Raw genomic sequence first — 26130 nt, forward strand, 5'->3', positions numbered from 1 at the left:
GACTGTTTTTTACGTCACGAGCTTAAAGATGCACCAGCACAAGTAACGTGTCGGGCCTATGAGTATTTGATCACGCCTATGCCTAAGTACGCTTAGAATCCAAGCAGGTTACTTGATTACAATCCCGGCGCAAAGTTAAAATATTTGTTTTTATTGTTTATTCGCAAGATCGAACTCGACCCTATACCGTACTTATCTCTACTTACGTCTCGCCGCACTCGTCATACACGCCCGCTTTCTCTTGACTCCTAATTTTGCCAGAACAAATGTATTTAATTTCTCATTCTCTCCACAAACAAATTGCGTCTGGAATAATCTGTCACCTGCCGGCCTGTTGTCCTTTGGACAGTTGAATGCTACTGGTTAAGTTTTTACTACTGCCCCCGTTTTGTTTCTTGTTTTATTAACTAACTCTTTTTTGTATTTCATTTTGCTTGATATTGTGTACATTGTTTATATATTTTCACTTACAGGTAGTATCCATGACATGAATCATTTTACTATTGCGTTTCTTTTTACTATTGCGTTTATTTTACTATTGCGTTTCACCTATTGTTGAGGTGTATATGTGATATTATAGTGGTTAGCATGGTTGCTTGAGTGTTTATTTGTTATGTGACACCGTTGTTCGCATTGAATTAGTAGAAAGGGAACCGAGGGCCCGATTTTTATTAGTCATATGATAAGAAGCCAATAAACAATGACACCAAGGGCAGCATAGGGGAAATGTTTGTTGGCTTCTTACGTTTTTCGCTTTATCACTGTAAGGGCGTTTTTGTAATCTCGTCTTTTTATATTGAAATGTGACACCGCGACTTTGTTGCAACTATGCTGTACACTGTTACATGTTGTATGTTGCAGCTTTAATTTGTATGTACCACATATTCAAGAGCCAAGGAGTAGCCGGCGCCGCGAAATATTAAAAACCGTGCTCTATTTGATAGCCCCCATGCATACTATAAACGGCTTGATTTAAATGACTATAATGCTTAGGCAAATTTACCAGTTTATCTGCCAGTCTAATGAATCTCATAAGAAGCCCTCTCGTCTGTCTTGAGCTCCATTCGTCTTCAGTTTCTCGCAGGCGTCGCGAAGAGATAATTAACGACGCATTCACTCCGGCGGGTCGCGGAGGGCGGGCCACATCGACGTGGTCGAAAAGCGACAGTAGTCAGTAATCGCTTTGGCCGAACAGCGAAATTTCGAGTCTGTCACTCGCTGCTGATTTTTTTTTGGCTATAAAATTGGAAACGCACAACAACTGACCCAATCAGTGGCGCGTTAAAAGAGGTCGTCGGAATACGCAGGCGGGGCTTTATTTTGCATAGGTCCTGCCACGAACGGAGGCTGCGCACCGCCAACTCCACATTTTCTCCTTCGCCAGGGTTCGCACTGCCGGAGCTCCCAGCCTCACTGTTGATTTCCAGTTGGTTGCAACAACATTATCGTCAAGATAAGCGGAAAGAGTTCCAGAATAAGATCTGAGAGGTAGCAAAAGGCAACCATGTGCTTGACAGTAAATGCAGACTGTGGCGTTGATTTAAGTACGGACGTTATAAATGTTTGGCTATAGTCGAGGGAAACTAGGCATAGGCACGTCCTAGTGTCTCGATTTTATTTTGTCTTTTTTTTTTTGTCTTGTGCTGTTTGATCACGAAGACGCGGACTCGTTCGGTGTAAAAGCAGGTGCGACGAGCGCCGCCAATCCCGAAACATTTCAGGCTCGCGATTGGCAGGTTACTCTTACTTGGTGCGATCAGCTGCAGCAGCGAGTCAATCGTTGGTCGCCAATCATGGTAGGTTATGTTGGAATATTTGTTTACTAATAGCCACTTAATCTTTTTTTAGATGGAAGCCTACGAAATTTTGGTGCAGCGAGAGGGATGCAGTATTTTATATATCATTTATGTGAATAAAACGCACCTGCGAGTCGCCAGTGCGAATACACCTTAACACGTTACCTCGTAACTCAAGTTAACTATGCGAACCAACGCTCTCATAGTGTAGGAAAAGCCAAGATCCGCAAGCGTTAAAAAAAATATTTTTAATGCATTCATCAAAAAAATCTACGTCACTGAGATTTTGATTTTAGGAAGCCGTAAGTGAAATACATTACGATAAGTTAGGTGCTGAGGAGATGATTAGGTGCTGAAGTGATACAACATAATCGCATATCACATCTAGAGAAAGTCAAGACTTACAGATAAGCCGCTCTAGCTCGATCGATTGATCAATAGGTTGGTCGGTTCATTCATTCGTTCGTCTGTTGAGTGAGTGAGTGAGTGAGTGAGTGAGTGAGTGAGTGAGTGAGTGAGTGAGTGAGTGAGTGAGTGAGTGAGTGAGTGAGTGAGTGAGTGAGTGAGTGAGTGAGTGAGTGAGTGAGTCATGTGATGTGAGAGATTCGAAGTGTTGGCAACAAAATCTTACCAGCCTCTCAAAAAATTTACCTTCGGCCGGGATAATGTAACAATTTTTGCGCTTTCTTTTTTTGCGCTTTTCTTGCTGTTTTTCTTTTTGCGCTTCTTCATCTGTCCAAATGGCGCTTCTCCTACGTTATCAGCATGATCGACCAGTCATGAGCAGTGGTGTATAATAAAGGAATGGAATCGAGTGAAGTAAGTGGCTATATTGTACCTGCCTTGTATAAATAAGAGTATGACGTGACGCGTAATGAATCCCCACTGCGTGACATTCCATTGTGAAGCCCGACGTTCCGGGGTTGATTGCCAACTGCGGAGACCGCATTCCGATGTAGGCGGAATGCAAAAACACTCGTCTGCTTAGATTAACGTGCACGTTAAAGAACCCCAAGATCTAAAAATTATTACGCAGCCATCGTCCACAATACTCATCATAGCTGACTAGGCACCTTTGCGACGTAAAGCCTTATTGATTGATTAACGAATTTTATGGGGAAAAATACGGCGCATAAGTCGCGGTAAGGTAGCCAGTTATAGTTGCTAATAGCGAAAAATGCGCTGAATATTTGCAAGGTTTTCCTGTCTTGCGGTTACCAACTTGAATAATCGCGAGGCTCTTGTGTCTAGCAGTTAACAACTAGATGGTTAGAATAAAGTGGGCAAATAGCGCAACGAAAGTAACTGGCGTTTTTTACATGACCGACGATAATGTCTTAAGTTGTTCGTAGGGATTGTGACGTCTTTCATATACAAACGAGTGAATCGGCAAGTATGTCCGCCTGTTCAATCACTTGGAATTGTATCAAAGTTACAGTCCGATTCATTATGACTGGATCTAAAACAGAGCAAATAATTTTACAAACTGGTGACTGCAATTTAATGATTCACGTTTCTTTTCAATTAGCTCGCTGGCGCTTCATGTGTGCAAATGAACCATTGAATTACTATTTGGCGCATATTTTTTTCTCCTTAAAAATATCCATGGAAGGGAGAGTTCAACAGCCTTTCGTGAACCTACGCAAGCAAATGCTGGAGCTTAGCTATGACTAAGCAGTTCACGCCACCTCGTTGCTGAAATACGGACTAATTATCCCTGTCACATGAATCTAACGTCCTCAAGCGCACCTTGAATAATGAATCGGTGAACGAACAGCACACAGTTGAGCGAACACCAGCGTGGAGATTGTGCAAGGTCTCAGCTCCACCTATAAGAACACACCAATGGAATCATTAGTCTGACGCACGTGGCGTCAGCGCGCAGAAAGCTGCGAGTAGATTTCCAAACGCCACTGTACCAAGTTACTGTGGTCCTGAATTGCTTCTTTTTTTTTACCGCAGATAATTGCATGATTTGCAAGAACGATAATATTAGTACCGAACTTACAATGCTTTTTGTTTGTAAAAGCTTTTTGGTAATATTGTTATGTTCTAGAATAATATTTGGTTGGCGTTGGTTCCTAAGAACAAGGGGTCCGATTCACAGTGCTTTTCTTTCGCAAGTTCCGTTTTCCGTTGGGCGCTTTCGCTAATGACATGTCCAGCATCAAGATTCGCTGAAACTTTCCCTTACAAACAATTCTAGCGTAAAACATTTTTGTGTAGGCGGGCCCAGAGGCCGAATTCAGAAAGATATTTTGTTCGCAAGTGCTATTTATAATTGGCCGGCCGCTTTCATTATAATATCTCCGACATCCCTATTAGCTGACATTTGCTCTTATTAACAGTTCTAGGGCCGAATTCACAAAGCTTTTCGTTCGTAAGTGCTCTTTACGATTAGCCGGTCGCTTTCGCTGATGATATGTCCAGCGTCTACGTATTTTGGCTGAAATTCACTCTTATACGAACAATTCTAGCATAAGAACGATTTATGAATACAGGTCCTAGTGTATAAGGTTTTGTGTGTGTGTGTGTGTGTGTGTGTGTGTGTGTGTGTGTGTGTGTGTGTGTGTGTGTGTGTGTGTGTGTGTGCGTGTGCGTGTGTGGTGTGTGTATGTGTGTGCTGTGTGTCGTGTGTGTGTGTGCGTGTATGAATTCATGTCCAGTTTAACCTAGGAACTGATTTGTGAGTACGAGGCCAGTTGTCCAGTGATTCGACCTACACCCAATTTAAGCTTGTGGCAAAAGCGGAACACGTCCACAACAAATAAAAAAAAACAATATGCCAGCGTTGGGCCCGCACTCATTATACGTACAGGAAGGTATCGCTTCGGTATGTGGCGGCTTCGCCTGACGCAGAGCCTGGGTAACTGGAGATCCTCGGAAAAGGTCTATGGCCTCGCAATGGATTTAATAAGGCTTATTCTGCTGCTGTTAATGATGATGTAAGAAACACAGAATAAACTACAGCTGCCATCCACAATTACAAAAAGCGCCAAAGGGCACTTTGTGTTACTGAATTCAGGCAACACGATTAATTAAGTTACAATGCGGTGGCAGATTCGTCTACTTGGAAAACATGTCGAAAGGTGGAATATCTTCCTCATGTTTGTCTGTGCGCGCGGGTGTGTGTGTGGTACAGCGGAGAAAGACTACTGTCTCTAGGGAAGAAAAAAAAAAAGGAAAACATCTGAACAGCGTCGGTTCTGCCTGGCTTCCTCTATCGAGGTCGAAACTGAACAAAGGGCTCAGCTAGGCTGACGTTCGTCAAGGAAGGCAACAAGTATACAAGCATCCCCTCTCCTCGTGCCTCGAAACTACCACTGGTGGCCCCCTGGGAGACGTAAGATGAATGGTGAGCCCTGACAGGAGGCCTCTCGGTGTCAACCATCGAAGTATGTATTGGCGTTCTATCCCAGACCGGAAAGGAAGAGGGTGAGGCACCTTGCCCAGGGAAATGTGCATCACGATTCCCACAACGCTGCAATTGCCACTGAGACGCAGGAACAGCGACCGCAAGAACACCAAAAACACCAATGACAACGACGGCAACAGAAGTGACGGGGACAAAAGCTACTGCCATTGATAATAATTTCCTAAGCTTTGAGTAGCATACAATAACGTTAGCCGTAAAACCATTATTATGGAGTCAAACGGGACGATCTAATTGGGGCCACATTTTATATACTCGGGATGTGCCCAGTTCGTACGCTCTATGCGCTTTTTGCGTGCTGGTTCAGTTATGTATGGTTTGGTAAGCATTACTCTCCGATGGACACGCTTGGCCTCAAATCATGAAAAAATAAATAAAAAAAATAAAAAAAAACACATGGGCTAAAATTGTGCGAACGAATGCCTTTCTTACCGGAGTCAGGTTTTTCAGGTAGCAAAACTTGAACGGAGGCTAAAGCACTAACGGGATCGGGATTATTGTGGAAACTGAACCCGTGTGTGCTTGCAATTGAGTTCACCATGAAGTTTGAAAAGCCAGGATCAGTAGTGCAGTGCCAAATGTAAAACCGCTGCTGGTTGGTCAAAATAAGTTTCGTTTTTCTCGCGCCATCCACATTCAATACGCCGCCTCTAGCACGGAGGAAAAAACACATTGCTTTAGTTATTTTATTTTTTCAAAAAATGCGCTGTCTGCAGAATGTACATGGCCTAGAGCGTTCTATTGTCGCCTGTTGTCTCAAGCATAGTTTTGAAATGGCATTGCTCGTGAAAGGATTCATGAGAGCGCTTATTACAAGACAAGACAGAAACAGAAAACAAATAAGAACACTACAATGGTTCACCATTGTAACTGCCATTTCGAAATCACTGCTCTCATGGGCACCTTGGCTGGCCTTTTGTCTTCATGTCGATGAGACAAAGGCATGGTACATTACGACGCTGTCTAGACCAAGCTGTTGATAACTTTTGGGTCACGGTTTCAATTTTGATAACTTCTCGGGAACGCAGTCTTATCAACTGGACGAAAGAAAAACTACTCCCAGTGGATGTCTTGGTATTTATTAAAGTACAAAACATTTATTCGCTACATTCTCAATATCCGTCGGAAACAAAAACAAAAAACAAAAAAAAAACGTAACAGTGTGTACAGAACACTTATTAACATATTATACACTAGCGAAGCTGGAGTAAGAATGCCTAAAGTTGTCAAGCGCACTGTCTAATAACTTTGGCCATGAATTTCTCGTAGTAAATTAAGAGCGCCCAGCACTCGTAACGCGCCTCGTACTGATGATGCTGGCAGCTTACCTAACGACATCAGTTTCAAATCAGCCATCTTATCCTCACTCATGGGGTGTTCCTAAAAAAACAAAAACAAACAAAAAACAATCAGCAGACCCAGAACAATTCAAACATTTTAGAACATTTGTCACGCAGATGTGTGCGCGGGAAGCTCAGCGCAGCAAACATATTGTGTTCTTGCACAAGGCACACAGGATGGCTAAATGCACTTCCGCGCCCACAGTATGTCTAAAATGGCTCGCATAAAGCACGGTGGGAGATGCTACAAAATCATTCTCAAGTGAAGTTAGTTAACGAATACTCTGCTGGAATTTCTGCTGGACAGTTCCCGCGAAAGACGCTAGCTCTCGGGAAAGAGCTCAGCAGCGAAGGTTTCGCGCTCAAGTTTCAGTGGGTTCCTTCTGACGGAGGAAACAACACTGGCACTCTGGCATGCGAAGCACTACCCGCCGGGGTGGCTCAGTCAGCTAAGGCGTTGCGCTGCTGAGCACGAGGTCGCGGGATCGAATCCCGGCCGCGGCGGCCGCATTTCCATGGAGGCGAAATGCAAAAACGCCCGTATGCTTGCGTTGTAGTGCACGTTAAATAGCCCCAGGTGGTCAAAATTAATCCGGAGCCCTCGACTACGGCGTGCCTCATAATCAGAGCTGGTTTTGGCACGTAAAACCCCAGAAAGAAGAAGGAGAAGAAGAATGCGAAGCACTCTCACATACCCCAAAGATCAAAGGCCCAAACAGTTATCAAGTCACTAAACCAGACATCAACGCCCGCTTTTCGTCGAATTTTCGTTCTGCTACGTGAATCTTGCATGACCCAGCCCTATCACTGAGAGAAAGCCTCACTACTGTATTAATAAGGACCATCTTAGCAATAAACTACGCTGCCTATACGCCAGCATGGTTGTTTAAAAATAGGGCGTGCTCTTTCTCTGCTTTGTTCCCCATACCAGGAGGCAGCAAACATCGACAACTTTGGTTATGTCCAGGCTATGGTGCAATAAGGAAGACGCTTCTTGAGAGCTTATAACAAACATGATCTTGCGGTGCATGTATGCTTAAAACACCTTGAGAATTGATTATGATCCTTCACAACCTGGAAGCCTCGTCTCTCCATTCTGTCCCTAAGTTACGCCGTTTTTTTTGGATGTCTGGTAAAATGCTTCACATACATTACAAGAGACGCTCTGGCGGAGCAATTGCCGGCCAGGATCGCCTGTCTAGGCCTGCATATAACTGCTGTAGCAGTGCACTGTTCTACGAAAAAGACACTTTGTCTTCCTTCCATGCGGTCATGATGTTTTCATTGGCAACTCCGGAATCTGTTACATGTGCTGGCAACAATGTCCAAACAAACAAAGATGGCTACGTCATCCAGGTTCGCGGCGCTTGGTGCTGTATGTGCATTGCTCAAGTTTCTCGTTTGTGGCGTAGAATCGAGGTATTTCGTCGAAGACGAAAGGGTCCTTGATGCCGATTTCCTTATTTTGATCGGTCTCAAAAATTTCAGCGACGAAAACGCGGAAATAGTTGCGCTGTACGTGCAAACGTCCGGCCTGCCTAGCGAGCCGCATCAGTCTTTTTTAAATACAAAAAGCATTTCAAGCGATTCGGGGTTACAGAAGGAAGTGTTCGTGAGTAGCGGGCCTCCGAAAGGTGCACGCACGTGTTCGCAGCGTTGCTCCACGGCTACAGGTACGATACTTGACTGTTTTCGACCTTTGTGTAAGCAACTCTGCACCTGCGACGCATGTTGCAGTATATCATCACATAGCATCCCACAATTTTTAGGCAGTAACGTTTGTTGTGCCTTCAGAAGCTAAATACGCATATTGTCACTGATAGAACGAGGCTAAAAACTGTTAAGTTACCTGGTCGGTGTGTTTTAAGTTAAAAACAAACGAGAGTTCAGTTTGTGAGTCAGAGTGCACCTTCCTCTTCATAGTTAGCAGATCCGTGTCAGATCCAGGCTTGGGAACACAGCAGACACCCACCACCCGTAGGAATCCTCAAACCCCGTTTAAACGTGAAAAGTAAATAATAACCATTCGTATCAAGCTGCGTTTCTTCCAACAGGTTTCCGAAATTCAGCGAGTGTTTTCTTTTGAGCAATGTCACTTGTATTAGTGTAAATGCGTGACTTTGAAACGAATCGAAACAGGTGTAATAGAATTTAGCTGTGTGCACAGAGTCGGAAAGCATTTGGAGCGGCGCTCCAAATCTGGAACGAGTGCTGTTTGCAGTTGCTTCTAAATTTCTTGTGAGCAATTAAACTGACAACTCATTGCGCTGAATGAAAAAAAAAACAGCATATTCTGCTTTCACTGCTGCTATCAAAGCATGCTATCAAAACGATATGTCCTCGGGGCATAACATGCGTCATGATCAACTTGAGACCTTCCGCGCTAGTTATCGTTCTTGGTACCGGCGCCTGCGGACAAAAGTAGATAAGGGAGAATATTCCTGCTGCCTAAGGCATTAATAAGAATAACGCAGGCACAGAAAACTAAAGTAACAAAACCAAATGAAGCTTGAGCATACATCACTAATACCCGTGTCACGTGGGCACACTTCGAAGGCCTTCCATTCGACGGACTTCGAAACGCCACAACTCTAGTGACTCAAAGGAGTTGTGGCGCTGCTATACGGCACTTTTGAAAGGTCGTTGAGTGGTTCAGACGTCTCTCGCAAAAATTATGTGGCGCTGCGGATCTTTATATTTAACAGCGGAGCTGTTTAAGCTGACCGTAAGTTCATAACGCGTCGGAAAAAATGTGGTGCGATCCTGGTGGTAGTACAGAAATTTTATTAAATTTTGGCGAAGCTGCGACGTATGCTGCCGCAGAGGGCAATGCTTCGCCCACTTCCACTTCTCCATGCTTCACTTTTGCTGAAAGAACAAAGATGAGCGGAAAGACGGGTTACTGCATATGAAAACACACACTGGGCCACGACATGTCTAGGAATTTAGCAAATAGACTGCATATAAGGGCGTAATTTTTTTGACAATTAAGTAACCGTTATCGCACGTCGAGTTCTAATTGATTGCTCTGATGTGTTCTCTGCTTCCGTTTTGTTCCCTTAAAGAAAAGGTTGCAGTGGAGAGATAGATGTAAGAATGCCTTGGCTACTCCCCTTCCGTATGTAGAACAAAAAATAGTTAATTAGATAAAGAATTCTAATAAATAAAATAGTAATAACGATGATAATAACAAAGAGAAGGATCTAATGACGGAGAGTTCAGTCTACATATAACTCCTACCCAAGGCGCTAAGCCAACGTTTGCTGTTTCAAGCAAAATCTGCCAGGTTTGCGCTTATGATTTATATTTTGCTGTTCGTTTTTCACTTCTCCACAATAGTATATGCGCCAGAAGGTATAAAAACCACTATAGCACAGCGTTGCTAAAGCGACATGAAGTTTTCCAGCGACAGCAGCAAGGAGCGCAGAAATGGGTCTGCAACGTATAGCGCAATCGGGCCATGACGCTCATGGTACATCTGGGTGGTCGAAATCGAGCGCATCAGAGGATTCTCTTGAGCCCGTAATCAGAAAACATTCTTACAATAGAAACTGTTAGTAAGAGAAGGTGCCAGCTAATCCTCATGTTGGACATATTATTAACGAATGCGACCGGCCAAGGGCAAACAGCTGTTACGAACGGAAGGATTCGTGAATTCGGCCCCTGTTTCATTCAGAGCGCCGCGTTCTATAGCTCAATCAGAGCGCTCTCCGGTGCCCTGACCTCCGTATACTATAGGAACCCGACAAAGATCCGGCTGAATTCCGATTGCCTGGCTCCTCCTATTGCTCCATGGAGCAGTTGAATCTTCGGCCCGGGTATGCTTTCGCTGGCTCCAATGTCGAGGACCCTTCGCGTCACTGATAACCGAGACGGAACCAGTCGAATCGATGCACCGTCAGTGGTGGCTGGAGATCGACAACGGAGGAGAGGTGCACATTTGCCACCGGCTCGTGTAGATGCGGTGACCGCTTCGTCTCCCGAGCTATAAGAGGCTACGCTTAGACAAACCGAGAGAGTCGCGGTGCGTCTCGTTGCAAGCGTCCGCCAAGTGCACCGCCATGGCTGAGCTGGGACGCGTTCGCCGAGTTGTGCTGCCGTGGGCGTGAGTATCGCGCCGCGTCTCGGATTATCTTGCCCTTTGCATCCTTGCCTGCTCAGCACGCGTGTTCTGTTGACGCACTTTGACCACCCCTATTCAGACCACTGGCAGTGCGCGCGGTGATTGCACATCGACAAATGCTTCATTCGATCTAAGCCACTCATAGCAGCTTCGATTTGGAAAATTTTCGCTGTTGTATTTTACTCCTCGCGACTCATCCGCTTAAGAATGGGGGTTCTCGCTCCCCTTCGCGGGTTAGGGCAGTGCCATCATACTATTCCTGACTTTTACAACGACAGCAGTTAAGAGCTCCAAACTGGTTTTTGCTGTTTTCGTCTATTTCTGTTATGCTGTCAGGCCATGTCTTCATGTTCAGCTTCACCTGGCGCTGATTCGTGCTCCTTAAAGGGCCGCAGAAAATAGCGCCTCTTCCTCTTCACAACCACTCTCTCTCTCACCATAAGGGGAAGGAAAACAAGCCCAGCATCGCCACTGGGGATCGATTTCGTCTACCTGCTGCAATGTGCGGTTGGACACACTAACCACTAAGCTTTGGTGCAACATTTTGGCTTGACAAATTGGGCGGACTTTTGTACACCACGCAGATTGCAAGAATGGCGGCGTCTGCAGATGCAGTCTGGAGAGAACAGCGAGCAATATTTTAGCGGAGGAAGACGACACTGCGCACATTGTAAAACATTTTGTTCGAGAAGATGGCGGTGTCTGTCCGTTGTGAGAGCGTGCTGCTGCCGCTTTAAATGAGTTCACAGCCAGACGAATCGCTGAAGTCTACTCATCTATTTTTAGCGTTTGTTAATGCCGCCGCTTTTCTCGCTAAACGCGGCTGCTGCTTTTCTGCTTTTCGTGTGATCACGTTCGTGGATACTAAAATAATCTGGTCGTCAATGCTCTCTGGATGCATTAGCCATCAGACAGATAATGCTGAATGCCACGGCTGTCGTCAGATATCCTAAGGTAAAGAGCATCCATTGAGCAAGGTTACCTTTTGAGAGGACGAACACGTGCTTCAGCGAGTGCCGAAAGTTCAGCTTCCTTCTGGAAATTTGCCTAGCTTCGCTAAATGAATAGCTTTGCTACGTTAATTATTTTATTGTTGCACATGAGAATGCTTGCGCTATTCGCCCTTTCCTGTACGTAAATTTGGCGCACAGGAGAGAGAGCACATGCGGCCTTTCATGAATACTGCGAAGTACAAAAGTGTATCAATATTCAGTCTTCGGATGTCTTCAGAAGTCTCACACATTGATCGGCGCAGTTTCCTAGGTAAGTTCCGACAGGATATAAAAAGGAAAAAAGAAAGCATCGTAACTATGTTACAGCGCAAGCACATTTCTAAATTAAAGAAGACAGACGATGTACTGAAAGACTGATCATTACGAAGAGCGGATATCTCTTTAGGACGTGCACAATGAATGGAATTGGTTTAATACTAGTCCTCCTTTTCTCTCTCTCTCTCTCTCTCTCTCTCTCCCTGTTCCTCACGGGACCATTTCCACGCCACGTGTCCAAGAGAGTCCTTTGGTGGCCGTTTATATAATCCTAAAGATCAATTCACTTAGCAGAATTCACTTAGCGGATCGCATTCTCCCTTGCTACAAAGTGTATGCAGGAAAGAAAAACACCTTTGAGTGACATTAACTCGGTTGATGTGGAAAATGAGGGGCGCTGCAAAAGCACACGCACTCTAAGCCGCTGCGTTAAATATCTGCGATACAGAAAAGAAACAGGAGGTAGCAGCCAACTACCAATGTGTCAGAGATATATCCCCCCCCCCCCCCCCCCCCGATCATCAGCATAAATCAAGCGATTTCCTGTTCCTCGGAGCCATAGAAGGGCGGAGTTTTGCTTCATATATTCGAGGAAGAGCCAACTGTTGTGCTAGCATTCGTTTCCCACGCCCTGCAAAGCGCTTTCACTTGTACAGCAAGCGTTTGATCGTGCTGCTCGATTCTTTTCATCCGCACTCGGCAGGGTAAAGACGGCATGCACAGGAACGTATGTTTTCAGTTGCTTCCAATGAAATTGCCCGCACCAGCGATTCCAACGCACCGTCACTGTGCGCTGTGCGCGTCAGGGCCGTCTTCATTTGGCGAGGATACAGATTTGCATATTTTTTCATATGTGTCATGTGCGGGTGTGAGGGAATGCGCTTGTGTGCTATACGCCGATCGCTCAAATAGCGAAACAAAAATACATAACTTTTGTTACGCTGCAGAGCTCTACTCGGAAAAATAGAGCTGCAAACGCATGGTCGGTTCGGAAAGCCGGAAGTGCTGACGCTCTTGGACTTGCATCGCGTTGCGACAGCTGAGCTAGTGCTGGTCCCGCACGCTTAGCGATGCGGCGTCAGCTTTTCCGTTCGCAATCAGTGCTATGGCGGCATTTGGGCAATCGGCAAGGCTCAATATCAAGAATTGATATTGAAATTGAATGAAAGCCTCGTGTTCTAATATTTCGCCATCGTGGTGGCATAAGCAATTCACGCTACGCACGTGCGAATGCTGCCAGAGAGAGAGACATACATGACGATTCCATTTTCCCTCCACTATATCAACGAGGCTGTTGCGACGTTATGCGATATCGACGAGACGCGTTGGTGGCACACGCCCGCGCTGCAGGCTGCATTCGTATGACGAAGCCGCTGAAGTGCCGATTGGCTGGGGGCACCTGTTTCCTCCTCACGTGTGCCCCAGCCCAGCCAATCAGCACTTCAGCAGCAGACGGAATGGACATGTCCCCTAGGTGGACAGTTACAGTATCCCGCCCCAGGCGGTCACAAAACAAGAGCTCCAGAGGAACCTCACGAAGACAAAGATGCAAAGGGTGACCTTTAATTGGTTCTATGTTCTTCGCCATGAGCATATAAAACAATATGTCGCCATTCAGTACTAGCTCAAGATGAACGACAGGATGGTTCAGCGACTCCATACCGTCATTTCTGGACTAAAAACTAGGGGAGACATCACATAATTGTTGGTGTAGCCAGGGGGGGGGGGGGTCGAACTCCACCCCCCTCCCCGAAATTTTCGGACTAACCCCCCCCTCCCCCCTTCCTTCCCTACTTTCCCACGGAACAGAAAGGTTCAGGACGTGGGCTCCGAAAGAGCGACATGAATGAATGGGAAAACTTGAAGGTTAAAGCGGTCCGACCGGGAGGGGGAGGGGGGGGGGGGCGAGGGGTTGTCAAGGGGGAGATACCCTCTCCCAGAACAGAACATTGCGGCCCCACTCATGGCACGCCTCTACCTCATTACGGATCGTGTTACCCATAACTGCTGAGGGGGGACCAGCAGTAAAATTCCACACAAAGATAAAGATAGGCCGAGTGCGTGCATGAAACTTGGGGCATTGTTGCTCCCCACTACGCCTACGTGTCGTCGAAGAGCTTCTCATTGCTGGTACTTGACCGACTCATCGACCACGCTGCGCGAAAGAAAAGCATTCCGAAAATATTGTGACTTGCTTGTCTACGAAACGCATAGTAAGACTACCCCCCCCCCCCTTTTTTTTTCCCCTTCTTTTTCTTTTCCTTGTCTCTGACTTTCATTATGTTAATAAACTTGAGAAGAGTTTGCTCTTAGGCTATAGTTTGTACACGCTGTTAAGAATGAAAACACGGCAAGAAACGGGACAAGAAAGACCTACAGAACGCTGATTTGCGCACGGCAAAATACAGGGTGTTTCATTTTAGCTGCACCAAATTTTTAAAAAATGTCTGTGGCAGATAGCACAATTATAATCCTTGATCTGAACTACTCGATGAGGCGGCCATTACTTCCACGAGAAATCAGAACGCCTAATTGAATAATTACCATAATTATGCTAATTACATTTTAATTTATTATTTTACGGCATACCTTTCAATCTACGAATTATAGCCGCTGAGTTCGTAATTTTCAGGACTGAACCAGTTTCGAGATATTAATTTTCAAAGTGTCCAACGAAATGCATGGGCGTTCCAGTTACTTTCGCACTTCAATGCATAAAACAGCGTTTTCCTCAAAAAGTGAACTCTGACGCTCATGCATGTCGTCGGACACTTTGAAAATTAATATCTCGAAACTGGTAGGAGATTTAAAAGTGGTTCCGCTTGAGACATCCCGGGTGGTGCGGAAGCTTCAAATGCCCACCTCTAGTACAAACCCGGAAGTATAAAAAACACTGTGAAAAAAAAATGATGATCTTAAACTATGGGGTTTTACGTGCCAAAACCACTATCTCATTGTGAAGCACGCCGTAGTGGAGGACTCAGGATTAATTTGGAGCACTTAGGGTTCTTTAACATGCACCTAAATCTAAGTACACGTGTCTTTTCTGCATTTCGCCATCATCGAAATGCGGCCGCCGTGACCGGGATTCGACCCCGCGACCTCGTGCTCAGCAGCCCAACACCATAACCCCTGAGCAACCACGGCGGGTCGAAAAGCGATGATCTGCGTATCATTAAGAGAACAGTCCTACGCTGAATCCGCAGAGATATATAATGAAATTTAATATGTGGTCCCTGAGGCCCCTGCTCGAGCGCTGAAACTTACCAGACTCGAAATCCTATCCACCTGCACGGCGAACTTAACAAGCGCTCTCAGTAAGGCCCACATATATACCAATATGCGAAACATATACAAGGATGGAAAAAAGTAAAAGCAGAAGTGATCTAAGTGCTACCACAAAATTTTGCCTTTTATGTGTCCACAAATAATACCGGCTGTTTTATTCACTACTGTTAAGAGAAAGCAGCACGTGTGCGTGATGCAAGAAAGCATGTTCGGAGGATCGTATTACGAACGCTTAACAATGTGTGTGTAAGCTGCTGCTGCAGCTTGCCTAACTTCTCTGTTAAGCAACGTCAGCATGCGCGTAAGCTCAACATATCGCAATATAAGTTCTTTCGATGGTGGCGTACGAGTTGCTCATTAGCAATGTAGTCTACAGGAAATCCTTCAGAGAAGCGTGCTGCAGTCCAAGACGTGACGCAGTTTAAAATGACATGGATGCAACAGACACGCTGCACTCGAGCACAGCTCACCAGAATTTAATTGGCTACAAGCACCGACCACACGGAATCCAAATCCATTTCGAGCGTGTTGTCTGCACGGAGTCGGAATGTATTACGCCTGTTTTGCTTCATGCTATAAACACGTTGAAATAATCAACCGAAATGCGTGCCACGTCCTTTAGGGTTCAAGTGACAACGACGCTGAACTGATTTCCGCCGCTACTTCGGCCAGGGTGTAGCGCAACATCAGAAAGCAAAAGGACAAAAAGAAAAAAAGAAGAAGCCGTACCGAAGCCACTTCGAAGTCACGTCTTGCTGAAGTGCCCACTTTCATGCAGCAAGCAAGGAAAGTATCAGTGTCAAGATAACAGCTAACCACAATATTATCATGGAGCCTCAGCGCCTTCAAACGAGCCTCTGCTTGTCGACCACAACGCCCCCATTGTGCCATCATTTCTTCAAGTAACAGCTGGTCCATTGATCTCCTACCTTCTCCTGATATATACAGGGCGATCAAAGTTAAGTTGACAGGTTTTTTTTAATTAGGCGCTTATACGTACGTGAAGACCACCTATACAGTAGGGATATGTGGCGAGGAGGACATAAAGTGAAATGATAATTATCGCTGTTAGCAGTGCAACTAACAAAAATTGAATAATTGACTTTTGACGGGCTGCAGTAAGCAGGTACGTCTGTATTGAAAACTTAGAGGCAGTCGTGTTTCTACAGAGTTCCACTTGGCAGAATTCTTCTAGCGTATCCGTGCTTTAGCGTATCGAACTGCGAAGATTTATTGCCGTTCGCACGATTACGCATGCAAGACAGTGACGACCAGCTGTGCGTGAGGAGGGTTTCCGGCCGCCAGCTGCGGTGACGAGGAGAACCTGTCAAGCGCAGGCGCCGGGGCGCAACTGTGGAGTTTTCGCGTACGACAGCCACACCGACAGCGATACGAGTTAGGCAATACAAGCTTCGCTTGAAAACTCCCGATACAGCTTTTTGTTGCTCAATACGTGCTACATAAAAGTGTTTTTCCGAGCGCGAAAGAAACCCGCGAATACACGCAAAATTGCTACGCGACTGGCAACTAGAGGCACTTTGCGCATATTAAGCAACATAAAGCTGTATCGGGAGTTTTGGGCGTTGCAGCTACTTCAGTGCTTCAATGCATTAAAACGACGTTTTGTTAGGAAAGTAACTGGAACGCCTATGCATTTCTCCGCAAAGTTCGGGAATTAATATCTCGAAACTGGTGTCATCCTGAGAATTTTTGAGAATCCTGAGTGTCATCTCGAGTATATCCGCCTTGCGAATTCCACGCTAGAATTTGTAAATTGCAATATGGGCCATAAGATAACCCGTTAAAAACAATTAGTGAGTTTTTTGTTAATTAGTCAATAACGCATATGAATCTTTGTGCAAGTAATGTCCGCCTCTTCGAGTAGACCAGAATTGTGCTAACTGCCACAGGCAACCTTTAAAGGGGTTGAGACATCAAGTTTGTGGCTTGCGCGTTATTTCTTTCAAATGTTTCTTATTGCTCCAGGGAGCATGATATACGCTCGAAGAGTCATATATTCTGGGTAAATAATTTAATATCGCATTCGTTATGAGAACGATTTTCGGTTTCGGTTTCTGGGCACCGAGTTGGACAGTGACGTCACTGTCTAGGAAGCTTGGTCACGTGGACCAACAAAGCTGTGACGCACGCACTGCTGCATAGTCTGCTCTCGCACACACGTTCTGTACCAGCGCAGGCAAACAAAACTACGCCGACAGTTGTCATGGCTAGCTGCGGCAGCTCCGATTAAGGCTTTACGTCTGCGTCCGATGCGGCTCACTGCAATCGACTCGAGGCTATCTCGGCTTGCCCGCTGCTGTGGGTGACCGCTCATTGTACGTCACTCTAATGTGGTATGACGTCACTAAAACGTCGCTGTCAATCGCGCTAGCGATGGGTCTCGATCGCGAGAATGAGCGCTTAAGCACTCTTTGGAAGCGAATTAAAATATATTTTAAACGTTTGCTGTGTACTACACTTCAACACTTCATGTTGAGTGTCCTTGCATACAGAGGAAGCCTACAGCAGGCTTTTTATAGCCTGCTGTAGTGTGACGGCGACGCCGTTGCCGTGATGTTCCGTAGAAAGTCCAACGGCGATAAAATAGTCGCCGCGCGTTGTGCGTGCGAGTGAAAGCGTGTGAGGGTGAGCCGGCAACCGCAGCCTAATCTCGCGCACGCGAGAGAGGAAAGCGGCCGGAAGCGCACGGTCTTCGTTCACGCGCGAGGCACGGGGAGGAGGTGACGGAGACGGGAGGGTGCTTTCTACTTCCGCGGCTGCTGCTCACGGAGCATATTTAAAGGGATCTGCGACGCGGCCGAAGTGTGCGCCCGCGGGAGCCTCATCTTCAAAGCGATCTGCGATGGGCCAAAGTGCATTCACCGAGTGCCAGTAGCTTCGTATGCGCTGCGCTTTCGACGTTTAGTTCGCGTTGAAGCGAGAGCCAGCGCGAAGGTCAGTTTGCTCGCTGCCGCTGGCGCGCTTTCTCACTCCAGCGTTTTGACGAGCTCCCGCGGTCATCGAGCGAAATGTGTTCATGTTTACCTGTGCGCGCGTGGCACCGTGCTTGTTTATTTAGTTAAGTAAGCGAATATTTACAACTTTATACGGCCGATAAAACTACGTTATCCTTACTTTGTATAGCTGTCTACTAATTTGCTATCGCAATCGATGCTTCGCCTTTCGGGCGAAACTGCGACTTTTTCTTCTCTGCAGTCTGGTATTTTATTTCCTTGTATTGTCGTTACGCACTTTTATTATTTTATTTTCCTTCTGTAGTCTCGACACACACGTATCACTGTGCCCTTGCATGTTACTTTGCATCTTGCCATAGAGTTGCCATGTAGGGACGAGGATTCTGATACGCCATTGGGTGGATTTCATTCGCAACCTAAGCATCAATGTTTTTTTTCTTGTTTTTTGTGCGTCTATACGTGTTGAACAAAACATTTCATACTGTACTTCGAAGCACCAAACAACTAGTCACTAGCTAAAAATGCAGCGGCAATCGTACCTCGGAACGAGGTTGTGTGCGGGCGCACGCCAATTTCATTCATTCATTCATTCATTCATTCATTCATTCATTCATTCATTCTTTCTTTCTTTCTTTCTTTATTTATTTATGTATTTATTTATTTTCTTTTTTTCTCCCCGCGTGTGCGCGCAGGCTTTGAGCTTACTCACAGGGATATCCTGTCACCATTATTTTTCTGTGTGCGTGATTTTGTGGAACTTGTTTGTGCATGTTTTTGTGGAACCGGCGCCTGCTGCCACGCACCGCCGCACACCTCCAAGCAGTGTGTGTGTTTGTGTGTCGGTGGTGAGGGCAGGCAGGCATGCTCTGTAAGAGCCCCGCGCCAAATTTCACATGTGGCCCTTTCTCACACGGCACTTAGGCCACTGTGCGCACGCGTGCCGATTCTCCTATTTGGCCCTTAACCCCCGCTGCAGCGGTTCTTCGCACATCATGCGTTTCTGCAGCTCCCCTTATTAAGTGTACCTCAAAGCCGCAACCCCGTCTATCTTGACCGATTTTGGCGCTCGCTCTTCAAATAGGTTTGTGACGTCTGACCACGCTGCACAAATAATATAAAAGATCATGAAGTAATAGGACTGTTTGATGTACATCAACTTGTGTTTATATAAAATACAAAAAAAAGCACGACAACAAAATGATTATTCATACGACGGCAAAAAGAACCACTCCGTGTCTCTGACCCGCCTGCGAAGTTAACAATGTGCCCGCGTATATTCTGCGTTCTTCCTCACAAAAAGTTACAGAAAAAAAAAGCGAGCAGAGAGCTAAAGCTGGACGCCGGAGCATGCAGCTTCTCCTATATGATGTACACTGTAGTGTATCGCCTGTAATTTGACAGTTGTCGGTCGCTGCAAATCTTTGTGTCGATGCTAAGTCGCTGCTCCATGTCGAAAGTCCTGCAAAAATGTTAGTTTTGTGCCCTGGCGCACGCATCGGTATTTGGTAGTGGTGGGTGAATACTCAAAGTTTCGGATACGAATACGAATAGTTAATGCGTAGTATTCGATTCTCACGTGAAAATGAAGCACTTGCTATTTTAGATTATTCAAAACTACTCAAATATTTCACAACAATGAACTGTTTAATTCGGGTTACTGTTCTCCATAATTGCTAAACAAAGTCGCGCTAATTATCAGAAACGTGACAAGGAGATTATGTTGCGAAGCAATGCAGAAATAAAATGGATAATACAAGCTTTGTTTTCGGTTTCGCGGCGGAAGCCTACGTGACAGCCCCCGATTTTTGTTTGTAGTCTATCATTTATTGTTTTTGGCAGTCTAGCTATGTAGCAGTTTTATCTTTCATACTACAACCAGTGATGTCTTCTGTGCAACGGGCTTTTTTAGATGTGTCTGTGGCACACAAGTCCTTCAGCAGCTTTTTAATGCGAAAACATTACGTGCCCCACTACGCGAAAATCCTTCGTGGTCGGTGGCGTGACCGAATGATGGTACCAAAAATGGCCGACGGTGCTAAGTCGTCGCTAGCACGTCAAAAATGCTCGGATTAACGTCAAATTTCTCAGTGAGGTTCCTGTAAACAGAATAAATTAATGTCTATGAAAATAAAATTTGTAAATTTTGGTCTCGGTGGCAATCGAACCCGGGCCTCCAGGATGGCAGACGAGCACGCTTCCCGACGCCACGGCGACTCCACGGTTCTGCCTGACTACAGGTGTGCCTAGTGCGTGAGTCATTGCACACGTCACGTCGCAGCCATCTGGCTGACTAAACGTGTGGCCTAGTGCGTGCATCTTTGGGCACGTGACAGCGCAGCCAATGGGCAGGAGGTGGCGCCTGGTCTTAATTGTCCCTGTCCAATTTTTTTATTTCTTTCCAAAACTTCTCATCTTTCTTCCGCAACCATTTATGTAGGGTTTTTATTTCTTTTCTGCCATACAGCAGCCATTATTTCTTTGAGAGCTTGTTTGCAACCAGCTCTAATGTCATTGGGAGGCTGTTCATGCAGCTTTTAAATTATAATTGGTGAGGTTGTTTTTAAAACTGATCATTTGTTCCTGATGATTAGCAGTCTTTCTTGCACTAGTCAGTACAGTCATGATACTTAATTATGCTGAAATAAATATTACTGGTGTAAATAAATGCGTCTGCGTTTGACTGATCGATATTCGATTCGGTATTCCCTACTCACTATTCGCATTCGATTCGTATATTCGCAAGAGTTGAAATTAGACCACTGCTAGAATTTGGGCTCCGTCTTCTGCCTGCAACTTAGCAATGATAAAACCTGCTGAGTTTCTGCTGGGTTTCTGGGTTTCTGCGATGTGAGAGTTTCGCACGGGGACAACTCTCACAATGCAATGAGGCGTCGGTTAAACTCTTGTCTTCCACCTCTTTGTCGCTGTGCCTTTGCATACATTATAGTTTGTTACCCAGCTCCTCGCAAACTGCATCAATGTGAGACCTCAAATGCAAATAAATCATCATCACCATCCTCGGTCCAGGTTGTAATCACTAAGCTGATAGATCAGTAAGACTCAGTACGACGTATCGCTTTTCTAGGCCGCAACCACTTGTTGGTCGAACAGTGAGGCTCAGTTTGTAGTATGTAGCGACAGTTGTCCTCGGCTCTAACTCAGAGAAAGTAGAAAAGTAAAGCACAGTCTACTTATTTCTTTATCTGCTGTCTTGCTCTGCAAGCTCCGAATTTGACTCCGTAAATACTTTCGCGATCAGTATATATCTCCAAGTTTCTCATCTCCAACCTGTCTCTTGATTCATCAACGGCGATTAACAGCTTGAAGAGACTTGGCGATCTTCAAAGGAGCAAACTTTACTCGGCCTTCACAAAAATATTATATTTGCCTTCAACTGCTAATCTTGCATATTAACAAAAGCCGAATGTTCCATACATTCGATCAATCAGGAAAAAAATACGTATTTTAGCGATTGACAAAAATAAAGCTTGCACAAGTATTACAAAAGAGATGTTTGAAAGCTTCAGGAGCTAAACAATTGAAATGGTCTATGTGGATAACCTGAGCTGATCGTGCGACTCTGCCAGCGTTCGTGTTACCGGTGTGAATTCCAAAGCAGCAGCTTCCGCAAGCACCCGCCGCCGTAATTTCTTTTGGTTCGAGGAATCGGATTTACACTTGTTGTTCTACAGACAAATCTTAGTAAATTCGTCCGTTATGGTAATAATGCATTTTCGTTTGGCAAAAACCTTCACGATGGATGGCTAGAGATGTGGAAAACCGCTTTATCTTTGTTATTTGTGCCGAACTGTCGGCGCTGCAGAAGCGCTCTCTCCGGAGTTCGCGCCGGTGTGGATAGTATATCCCCTAAACCTAAAAACGGTTATCTATGGCAGGTGGCACTGGGACATATCTTTTCTTATTTCGGGGGTTTTACGTGCCAAAACCAGTTCTGATTATGAGGCGCGGCACTGGGATATATCATTATATAAGACAGTGCTGGAAGCTCAGTGTTGAAACTGAAGATATATGTCGAAAAATGATACATTTCTACAACCTATACGTGCAATAACTTTGACGATAAACAATGTTTGCCGTGCCAGCTACTTAACCGCAGCTACTGGTTTCTTATACACTTGGGCCAGTATAATGTAAAGATTATGTTCCAACTCTTTTTCTTTTTGCGTTTCGTCAGTGGTCCAGGCGGCGCTCCGTGTTTGTTATCACCAGGAGGGATTGGTCGTGAACTTTATATCATAAGAAAGGAGTAGAATTGCGCGAAAGGAATTCTTACAATGTGCCATCGTTGTTTTAATCAAGTGTGTGGCTTTTTGCAGGTGTGTCTCCTAGACATCGAAGAGTCATTGTACAGGCGCAGCGATCCGATTCCAAAAGAAGGCGCGACCTGTCCTTTGCGGTCTCCAGCCATGGGTAAGTACCGAATAAGGTTGACCCCATTTAAATTTCCCGACTATCGGTGACGGCGAATGAATCCGTAAGCCACTCGCGACGGCGATGAAATCCTACAATGAATCCTACAAAAGCTGTTTTTCTCAAAACGTACATTCTCGCATTTTTGTGTAACAATAACACATGGCAATGTACGTGGCCTATAGCACTTTAACCTGTAATGCATACAAAATTGAAATAATTCCTGATATAAATGTCATAAGCACGCCTTTAAAAACGGTACTCTAGTGTGCCACTTCCACTGCACAAGCGTGTCAACAGACATTTTGTCAAGCCCTTCGCTATCGATCCCGATATTTCTGTATTTGTTTTCTCTGTCTTTGAAAGTCAGGTCTTTTATTGAGTTAAGTTGCCAGTGCCGACGAGGCTCAATTCCGCAATCGTAACGAGTCATTGTGGAGTGAGGATTCGCAGGAAGAGAAAGAATTTCCTAATTTACATAAAACTGTCTTCACGGAGAAAATTTGTAACAAAATGTGTTTCTTGCGAAGGACCGCAAGTATGCATATGTCAAAAGTTGAATAATGTTCATTAACTACGTAATAGTGCTCACTTGAATTTCCTGCTGTGAACAGATTTCTGTGCGTTCATAGCTACGAAGAAAATGCGCGAATTTCGCGATATTCGGAAAACTAAATTTAATTTTTCGAATACCTGCCCATGATTATATCCGCATTTCTCAGAAACGTTTTTCGTGGATCATTATGAACCAGATGCTCTATCAAAAGTAAATACAGTAGGCCAACACGTGCATTATTGTACGTTTTCTGCTGTAATTTGCGCTTTCACAAGTCCTGTTAAATGTTTCACATAATGCCATTTGATAAACGTTTTTCCTTATCATCATCAGACTAATCAGGTATGCTGCATTGAAAGAGGCTCCTCAAAGTTACTGGAACTACCCCTGTTTTCCACCAATCAAGTTCATTTTACAGACGCCAATGTCTACTGGCCCCGATACTCCACCAAAATCGCTCCTCCTTCGAATGTGCTTTCTTATTTTTATTCAAAATGTTACCAACTGACATAAATGGCTGCTATCTGTTCTACGCCTTACGTTGCCTTCTGCATCCACTTGTTCCTGATACACTGATAAAAAAAATCTTCGGCAGACTCGTCCCGTAGCCCTCCTTTGCACTCGTACTCTCGATTCTGACAGATTGATGCACTTTAATAGTCGTTACTGCTTACAAATACACCTGTACACAGAGGCTCTTGTTGTTCACAAGGCAAGTAAAATGGGGCAAAATGAATGAGATAACAGTGCGTCGGTATACAGGTCTGATAATTTTTAGTTTCCCAGAATTTTTTAAGCTCGCCTGTCGCAGATAACATAGTTCTAGTCCTTGAGCTGGATTATTCATAGAGGCAGCCATTACTTTCCTGAGTAACCGAAACACAACAAATATTTTAAAATTAACTTTTTATCTTCTGTATTAATTATTTACGGCACTTTTTCAATTTACGAATTGTAGCCGATGATTTTTGCAAGGCGCACCCGCCGGGGTGGCTCAGTCAGCTAAGGCGTTGCGCTGCTGAGCACGAGGTCGCGGGATCGAATCCCGGCCGCGGCGGTCGCATTTCGATGGAGCCGAAATGGAAAAACACCCGTGTGCTTGCGTTGTAGTGCACGTTAAAGAACCCCAGGTGGTCAAAATTAATCCGGAGCCCTCCACTACGGCGTACCTCATAATGAGAACTGGTTTTGGCACGTAAAACCTCAGAAAGAAGAGTTTGCAAGGCGTATCCACTTGAAATGAATTTCCAGAATGACACCAGTTTGGAGATATGCGCCATCAAACTTGCCGTAAAAATGCCCTGTTGGTATACCTAATTTCTTTAACAAAATGCTTTGTTTATGCATTGAAGCCCAAAAGTAACTGGAACGCCCATATTGCGTCCCACACTTTGGGAAATAATATCTCGAAACTGGTATCATCCTAAAAATTAATTTCAAGTGCATACGTCTTGCAAGCTCACCGGCTACAATTCGTAAATTGCAATATGGGCCATAAAGTAATTAATTACGAAGTTAATTCGTGATTTCTTTAATTAGTTGAACGTGTGTTTTCATTTCTCGGGCTAGTAATGTCAGCCTCTTCGAATAATCCAGCTCATTGACCAGAATTTTGCTATCTGCCACAGGCAATTTTTATCAATTTCATAAAACTTAAAAATGATCACCCCGTATATGCAGTTGGAACACTGAACCAAACAAGCAAGCACATCCAACGGTCGGTTACGAACCATCTTCGTTCACCCACACTGCACTATACTTGGCAAGACACGCATTGAATAAAGAGTTTCCTGCTTTTTTCTTGTTCAACTTTATTGTATAATTAGCATAATCAAATATAAAAAAATTGAAGCAAATGCGAATACGCGACACCAGAAAAATGATAAAGAAAATAAATATCGGTTGTATTTATCTTTTATTTGTCAAGATAAGCATATTTGTGCCAAGTCAGAACCACGGAGTCCAGATAAACAGAACAACCTTGCGTGGGAAGGAATTCTTGCATTTCTTTAAGAAAAGCTGTTTACGGCGGCTGTCGAGAACTGAGAAATGTACAGCCAGTGTAGCTTATCCACCCTCTACGCTGTCGACCTTAGTTCTTTGTCTTCTAACAAGTCCTGCCCTATGATTCCATACATTTATTATACGTGCCACCTATTTATTAATCTCAGCGACAGCGTAGTCACGGCTTTGCCCGAAGCAATCACGAATGCTAAAAAGAACAATAAGTGAAAAAAAGGAAGTCACAAATTATGATACCGAAAGCCAAATAAATAGAAAAAGAAAAATTCACAGGGTCTCTTATCTGATCCCTAAGACGACTTGAAAGCGAAAGCTAAGTGCCGATGCATTAAAGACGGACACATGACGTATACATCCCCTTTAATTCACTTAGTCTAATTCGCTTAGTCATCCCTCTTGATTCGCTTACTCATCCGCTTCAAGCTGCAGTATCCGCAGCTTTTTCGCCGTCTCCCCTTTTTCACCGATGCTTTTGTTTGGTGAAAATAAACACTGACTGACTGACTCACTTAATTCGCTTAATCGTCCTCTTAATTTGCTTACTCATCCTCTTAATGTGCCTAGTGTACTTCACTTAGTCATCCCTCCTAATTCTAAAGGTCGAGGGTTCGAGTGCATTAATTAGCTCTATCCTACTTAACTGTGCTTTAATTAACTTCGTCTTCATTGACACCAAAGGTCGTGGGTAGGACTCCCACCAAAAGTTGTGGGTTCGTGTGCCTTAATTAACTATAGCTTAATTACCTGTGCTTTAATTAACTTCACTTTAATTACCACCAAAGATGTGAGAGTCGGTCGAGGGTTCATAGATTTTTTTGTACCTTCCGTGTCGCCGACGCGTTTTCGCTCAAGGTCGACTCACTAATGAGACATATAAGGCTTTCGCATTAATAAAATT

The 26130-nt window shown here is 44.8% G+C and overlaps 1 long non-coding RNA gene across 1 annotated transcript in view; it reads left to right on the top strand.

Moving 5' to 3' along the window:
- Positions 1-26130, top strand: part of LOC125944763 (uncharacterized) — a 66033-nt gene that overhangs the window by 26506 nt on the left and 13397 nt on the right. The window contains exon 2 of the long non-coding RNA XR_007466470.1: positions 22561-22654. This is a non-coding gene — a long non-coding RNA (uncharacterized LOC125944763). The remainder of the gene's footprint in view (positions 1-22560; positions 22655-26130) is intronic.

The sequence above is a fragment of the Dermacentor silvarum genome, chromosome 1, assembly GCF_013339745.2.
Source record: "Dermacentor silvarum isolate Dsil-2018 chromosome 1, BIME_Dsil_1.4, whole genome shotgun sequence".
Taxonomy (NCBI): domain Eukaryota; kingdom Metazoa; phylum Arthropoda; class Arachnida; order Ixodida; family Ixodidae; genus Dermacentor; species Dermacentor silvarum.